Raw genomic sequence first — 7,710 nt, 5'->3', positions numbered from 1 at the left:
ATTAGATTGTAAACTCTTTAGTCAGGAGATGTCTTTAGCCTTTTTCTGTATCCCCAGCACTTAGCACTGTGGCCAGTACACAGCAGGTGCTTAATAAATGTTCATTGATTGCCAAGTGGAAAGGTTTTTGCTTCATCCTTGAGTGTATGTATAATTACTAAAGGTTTTTGAGCAAAGGAGTCAGACAAATGCATTAGTAAGTTTATTTTGAATAGCTAAGTAAAGGATGAATTAGAGATAGGAAGTTTCTATCTATGGTTCTTCTAAGTGTGTACATTTATCCCACTACAATTCAAGAGTAAACCTGGCTAGGAGGAATAGAAGGTCCTCAAGAATTACATTCTGGAGACACAAAAAGAAATAATTTGTCTTGGGGAAGAAATAGAGTTGTTAAAAGAGACCAATAAGAATGATCAGGGAAATCATTAACCAATTTAGATTTTTAAAAGACATATGTAGAAGATGAACCAAGGCCAGAGAACAGAGAATAAGTACAGAACTGTGGAATAGTACTGTGAAAATAATGTTAAGAGTGCTAAAGCTCAGAATAAGCTGATGCTGGCAAGGGAAGCTAAGGACAATGAGAAAGTGGAGGTGGTAGGTGGGGTGTGAATGGAAAGCTATATTAAGGAAAAGAGGAGGATTTTTTTAAAAAGGATAGAAATGTTTCTTGGGAGTGGATAATAAGACTATAACTGATGAGAGAGAGAAGACAGAACTGCCCCACAACCTATTTTGTTTCTATCTTGTTTGCCAAGGAGAATGATTGTTGGAATGGAAAGGACAACACAAAAATAGCCAGTGAGGAGGTGATATTCAAGATAAATTAGAAGATAGTAAGAGAGGTTCTGTCTGTTCTTGATGAATTCAAGTCATCTGCCCTGCCTGAATGACATCTTCAGGTGAGGAAAGAAAAATGAGAGAGACTGTTGTTGTTCATTTGTTTTAGGTATGGCCAACTGTTCATGACTCCATATGCAGTTTTCTTGGCAGAGATACTAGAGTGTTTCCTTTCCTAGATCATTTTACAGATGAGGAAACTGAGGCAAATGGAATTAAGTGATTTGCCCAGGGTCTCACAGTTATTTAGTGTCTGAGGGCAACTTTGAACTCAGGAAGATAAGTCTTCTTGCCTCCAGACACAGCACTGTATCTGCTTCACCACCTAGGATAAATATTGTCTTGATTTTCCAAAATATTAAAAGAATACTATCTAAAACCATAGGTCAATGAGACTGGTTTTTCCTGACAAAATTCTGGATCATTTTGTTAAAAAAAAAAAAAAAGAAAGCTTTTCTTCATCCCGTTTCTCTGAGATCTCTTTATTTACTTTCCATATATCTCATATGTATGGGCAGTGAGGTGACAAAGTGGCTCAATGCCTGGCACATAGTAAATACTAAATAAATGCTTGTTAACTGAAGGAATGACTTGTTAATTAACTTCTAGAAAGGGAAAAGATGATGAGAAAAATAACTTGCATGATTTCTAGAAAAGATAAGGCCAGACTAAATTTTTTTTCCTTTTTTTTTTTGACAGTTACTATGTGTCCTTGATTTTAACAAAGCTTTTGATAAATTATCTTGTGCTATTCTTGTGTAAAGAATGTAGAGATATGAGGGAAATTATAACATAGTTATGTGGATTTGGAATTGGTTGAATGGTTGGGCCCAAAGAATTTTTGCATCAACTTGGAATGATGTTATCAGTAGAATCAGGATCTGCACTTGCTTGTACAGTTTTATCGATAACATGGATAAAGGCAGAGATGGTATAATGAAACAAAGCTAGGAAGAATATATAATACACTGGATGACAGAATTATGAATTAAAATGACTTTGGGGGGACATTAGGCTGAATCATAAAAGATAAAATTCATTATGTTTAAATGTGTAGTTTTATTCTTGGTTCAACAAATCAAATTCACTTTCCTTATATGAAACTGAAAAATTCTATGTAAACAAAATTAATGCACCTAGGATAAAAAGGGAAACAGTCAAATGGGAGAAATCAAATTTTCACAATAAGGGTTTGTTATCTAAAATGTATAAGCAATTAATGTGTGTGTGTATGTGTGTATGTGGGGGGGGTTGTATATACACACATACATGATGTTCTAAAAATGACATTTACAAAATCTTTATTATTATTTTAATATTATTTTATTTTCCCCAATTATATGCCAAGATAATTTTTGGCGTTCATTTTCATAAGATTCTGAGCTTCAAATTTTCTTTCTCCCTCCTTCCCCTACCCTTGTTCTAAAATGGTAAGCAATTTGATATAGATTAGATGTGTTCAATTATGAAAAATATATTTCCATATTAGTCACAGTTATGAAAAAAGAAAAAAAATAAATACAATGAAAAAAATTATGCTTTGATCTGCATTCAGAGTCTATCAGTTCTTCATCCAGATATGGATAGCATTTTTCATCACGAGAGCTTTGTACTTGTCTTGGATCATTGTGTTGCTGAGAACTAAGTTGATCATCACATGATACTATGTGCAATGTTTTCATGGTTCTCATTTCGCTTGGTAACAGTTCATACAAGTCTTTCCAGGTTTTTCTGAAATCTGTCTGTTCATCATTTCTCATTGCAAATATTATTTCATTACATTCATATACCACAACTTTTTTAGTCATTCCTCAATTGATGGGCATCCCCTCAATTTCCAGTATTTTGCCACCACAAAAAAGGACTGCAATGAATATTTTGTACATGTAAGTTCTTTTCCGTTTTTATGATATCTTTGGGATACAGACCTAGTAGTAGTATTGCATTTCTGGATCAAAAGGTATAAACAGTTTGGGCATAGTTCTAAATTGCTCTCCAGAATGGTTGGATCAGTTCACAACTCTATCAGGAATGCATTAGTGTCCCAATTTTCCCACATCCTAATAATTGTATTTCAATATAATTAATTTCTATTGTAATCTTCTCACACACAAAAAGTTTTGATGTTTTAGAGTTTGGATTATTGGGCTCAGTCTGGGCATCACATTTTAGGAACATTGATAAGGTAGAAAAAGTCCAAAAGTGGGTGGTGAGAGTGGTTAAGAGTCTTAAGTTTGCCATATAAAAACTGATCGAAAGATCTGGAAATGCTTAACCTAGAGAAGATAAGGCTTAGAGGGAATATGAGATAGTCTTTAAATATCTTTTTAAAATCTCTCAGAAAAATGCCTCTTCCCTAGAACGACAGCTTCTTCCAAGCTCAAGATTTACAACCAGCTATAGATAGTTATCATCACCTGCAAACTTTTAGTGGCTGATTCTTTTTGGATTGGTTCTCATCCAAATCAGAGGAGTATAAAGACAAATGAGGTTAGCCTAGTGAAATAATGAGTGTGGTTATAGGTGTTACGTAGTTGTTCCTCTCTTCAGTGCTGTCTTTAGTCTCTTGTTCACCTATTTTATATTCCTGGCTACCAGCCCTACTATCTGTTTTTTTTTTTTTTTTCTCTTGACAAGATATTTTGTTAGGACCCCAAAAAATCCATCTCAGGATTCATTGAGTAAGTGCTCACCTACTTCCTGGCTACTTCAACTCCCTGTTTGCTGTTTTCATGGACCTTGGACATGACATCTTATTCTTCCTTCTGGTACTTAAGTATTTTTATCTTTGATTATTCATTTGGACTCTTACTTAGTACTCATCAATTCCTTCCTTTTATGTAGGTCATGCTCTTATATTCAGAGTGTACCTTTCAACCTTCTTGGCTTACTGCTGCCCCCCAAACCCTAGTATGCTAAAGCACTTTTTTTTTTCTTCTATTAGATCCAGAATGGGAGATATTAAGGACCTAAATACTAGGTCCTAGTCATCCAGGTTGGACTTCTAGTCACAAACCAGAGATGAAATCCCTACATGTTGGAAAGCTTTCTGAAACCATAATGACTTTCTGGTTGCCAATCCAATGATGTGGCTCTTCCATTGCCTGAATGTGTTAATGGAAGGGGGCGGGGAGGGGGGGAAGCGGGAAGCGCGCAAATAGAGTTCCCTATTAGACTTACATGGAAATCTGTTTCATAGAGAGGACAGGTAAATCTCTTTTTTATTTTTTGATATTAAGCTTATGTTTACCTAATTCTTCCTTTTCTTGGAAGAGAAACAATTGATGTTAGGGAAAAGGCCAGATTTGGCCAGAATGGGGGAAAAAGCTCAGGTGAAATATTTGGATCTAGCTTCATGTCATCAATATTTGCTGATATGAGTTCATAGCTTATATTAAGGATAAGTTTGCACAGTTGCTACATTAAGAACTTTATCTAAATCTGTGATCAAATGGATCACTGATTGGTTGGAGTTAGTCCAAGAAAATCAAGGAGGTGTATTGCCTAAGATATTTGTGCCCATATACTTTTATTTATTTATTTATTTTTTTGGTCTGAGGCAATTGAGGTTAAGTGACTTGCCTAGGGTCACACAGCCAGGAAGTGTTAAGTGTCTGAGATCAGATTTGAACTTGGATCATGCTGATTTCAGGGCTGGTGCTCTATTCACTGTGCCATCTAGCTGCCCCGTGTCCATGTACTTAAAGATTCAAGTCTTACACAGGCTGAGGGAACCCCTCCAGGTTTAAAATGTTGTTTGCCTATTTCTTCTACCCCATCTGCCCTAAACTGTTGTGGATTCAGCTGCCCCAGAAAACTGGAACCATAAAGCACTGGTTATCTACATTTCATTTTATCCTTTCCTTCAACATAACTAGGAAAAGAATGAAGTTGGCAAAAGTTTTGGACCCCAGAATACTTCTAGAAGCTGACCCCATTTAATTAAAGGATTTTTAAACATTCCTTAGGAGACTAGAACTGAAAAAAAAAAATTTGAATGGAGTACAAGAATCTGGAGAAACATAAGAAGGTAAACATAAAAGTGTAGTCATAGGGGATTTAATAAGGTTAAAGTGTTTACTGTCATATGGGGAAATTATATTTATAATTCTTAAGAATGTTAGGGTGGTTAGGAAAAAAATATACATAGAAAATTTGGGTTTGAGTTGACAACGGGATGATCCTTAAAAAAAAAAAAAAATACTTGGGGAGAGGTAAAATGGAGCAATTATCTCACACAAAAATGAATAAAAAACTTTTCCCATGAAGAGAGGTTGAAATGGAAGGTAAGCATTAAAGGAAACAAACTTTTACTGGAACTGAGATGCATATACTATTACATCTAGTTGCATGTAAAAGCCTTCTTTGCTTACAGAGAAATAGGGGAAATAGAGGATAGGATAAAGAAGGGACCTTAGAATATACAGAATAGGAAGATAGGGGTCAGAAGTAAAATGGATCTGAAGAGGATTAAAGAGAAGGTTTAACAATAATAGAAAATGGAATGGAAGGGGAAATAACACAACTAGCAATAATAACTTTGAATGTGAATGGCATGAACATGTCCATAAAATGGAAATAGCAGAATGAATACCAAAAACAAAAACAAAACAAAAAACCTGGAACCAGACAATAAGTTATTCATGGAAAATAAATTTTAAAATGAGATAAATTCTACTCTATTTTTATTTTGTTTATTATGCTTCAATTGATCTTTAAAAATAGTAACTATGGTCTCGGATAAAGTTAAAGCCAAAAAGTTTAATTATAACATAAGCAGGGAAACTATGATATTTAAAGGTACCGTAAGTAATGAAGTAATATTAATTCTAAACATGTGTACACAGTGTTATAGAATCCAAATTTATAGAGGACAAGGTAAATGAATTACAGATAGAAATAATAAAATATAATAGTGGGAGATCTTAACTTCACTCTCTCCAAACTAAATAAATTTAACAAAAAATTTAAGAAAAAAAGTCAAGGAGTTAAATGGAATCTTAGATAAGCTATATAGATATATAGATATATATATAGCTATAATAGACATCTGGAGACAATTCTAAGATTTGAAAGAAATGTATCTTTTTCTCAGTAGTACATGGCATCTTTGTAAAAATTGATCGTATGCCAGAGCATAAAAACAAGTGCAGAAAAGCAGAAACATCTTGAGTAATTTTAATAGCTGACTTACATGTTTTGTTTTGTTTTTTTTTCCAGATCCAAGAGAGCAAACCCAACTTACCTAAACTATAATCCCGTGCTTCTACTAGCACAATATCTATACAGTATGGAGTACAGAATACAGACTGTCCCCCCACCCCCCCAAAAAAATCAATGAAGGCTCTACATTATTTTATCAAACCTATATCCAAAGATTTTAATATAATCAACTGTATTCTTAATCAGGAGATATAGGATTCCAAAACAGCCTTCAGCTCTGCTCTTACCCTTGTCTATATAAATTCAACATGTCATTTGTGTGTGCTGAAGACAAATTGAACTAGATAATGGAAATATACTTCTCAGCAGTAAGGACTTCGTCCCTTAGGTACATGCGTTGTCTTTAGCCTTGTATTTTCATCAGTTAAATTTGATAGCCTTATGATAACATGTAACTTAAAATGATTAATTGTTTATATTTAATATTTATAGCAACTCTTTGCAGTGGTTAAGGAATGGCTATTGGGGAATGGCTAAATAAAAGGGTATATAAATATAATGTAATATTATACTCCTATAAGAAATGACAAGCAGGATGGTGGAAAGACTTGCATGAACTGATGCATAGTAAAAGGAACAGAATCAGGAAAATGTATATATTAACAACAATATTGTTTGAAGAATAGGAATGACTTGAGAATAGTCTCAACAATGCAATGACCCAAGACAATCCTAAGGGACTAATAAACCATACTATTTCCAGAGAGAATAGATATTGTTTGAAAACAGATTGAAGCATGCCATTCACTTTCATTTTTTAAAAAATTAGTTGTATATGAAATGACTAGTATGAAAACGTTTTATTTAATTGCACATGTATAATCTATATCTGACTGCTTCCCTTCTAGGGAGTAGGAAGGGAGGGAAGAAGAAAAGGATGGAGTTTACTACTTAACTTCTAAATGTTTAAAAATTTTAGTTACATTTAAGAAATTATATGAGGGGTGGGGCAGGAAGAGGGAGGTCTGGGTATATGTTCTGTTTAAGATTTTTTATTCAGATTTGAATTTGTGTGTTTCAGTGTCCTTATCTGTGAAATACTTAGGGCTTAACCAGGCTTGTTAGGTTCTGTTCTTTTCCACTGTGGTTATTTCCCCATTCTCCACCCCTGGATGCTCAATTGTAGTATGGAAAACTCATGCTTATGAATAAGATCTGGATGTCATTTTAAAAATCAAACTGATGCAAGAAGCAAATAAAACTCTATGGTTTAAGATCTCAGATCCTCCTCTGTATGACAAAAGGAATAATGGGACTTTCTTGCTGCCACTGAAAGTGCAACTATAATGCTTTCTGCAAGTATACCTTTTTGTTGTGTTTTTTTTTTTTTTTTTAATCTTTCTCCTTCCTCTCCCTTCTCTTCCCTCCTCCCCCCACTCCAATCCTATCACCAAGTCTCTCCTAGGAACCTCAACTTACTTTGGAATCCAAGTCCATGAATAAAAGGTCAAATTTCCCAGTTAGGAAAGCCCTAGAAGACTATTAAAAATGAAAAGCAGCATACAAAGGTTTACGTTCTATTCTCCTGGATGTCATTTCTCCTTCAAACATTTCATATCCTTTTCAAATCAATCATATGACCTATTCCAAAATAGGTGGGTTTATTTCCTTTGTCTAAGTCAGTTCCAACTCCTTTGCTATCAACTT

General features: G+C 34.3%; 1 long non-coding RNA gene across 1 annotated transcript; it reads left to right on the top strand.

Annotated features, from left to right (window-relative positions):
• The first annotated feature begins 3,550 nt into the window (after positions 1 to 3,550).
• On the top strand, positions 3,551 to 6,510 carry LOC116422068. The gene is made up of 3 exons (XR_004232655.1): positions 3,551 to 3,608; positions 4,719 to 4,870; positions 6,061 to 6,510. It is a non-coding gene; the product is annotated as an uncharacterized LOC116422068 (long non-coding RNA).
• The last annotated feature ends 1,200 nt before the right edge of the window (positions 6,511 to 7,710 follow it).

This window comes from Sarcophilus harrisii, chromosome 3 (assembly GCF_902635505.1).
Source record: "Sarcophilus harrisii chromosome 3, mSarHar1.11, whole genome shotgun sequence".
Classification (NCBI taxonomy): domain Eukaryota; kingdom Metazoa; phylum Chordata; class Mammalia; order Dasyuromorphia; family Dasyuridae; genus Sarcophilus; species Sarcophilus harrisii.
Note: the sequence above shows the minus strand (reverse complement) of the source record. Positions and strands in the feature narration are given on the sequence as shown.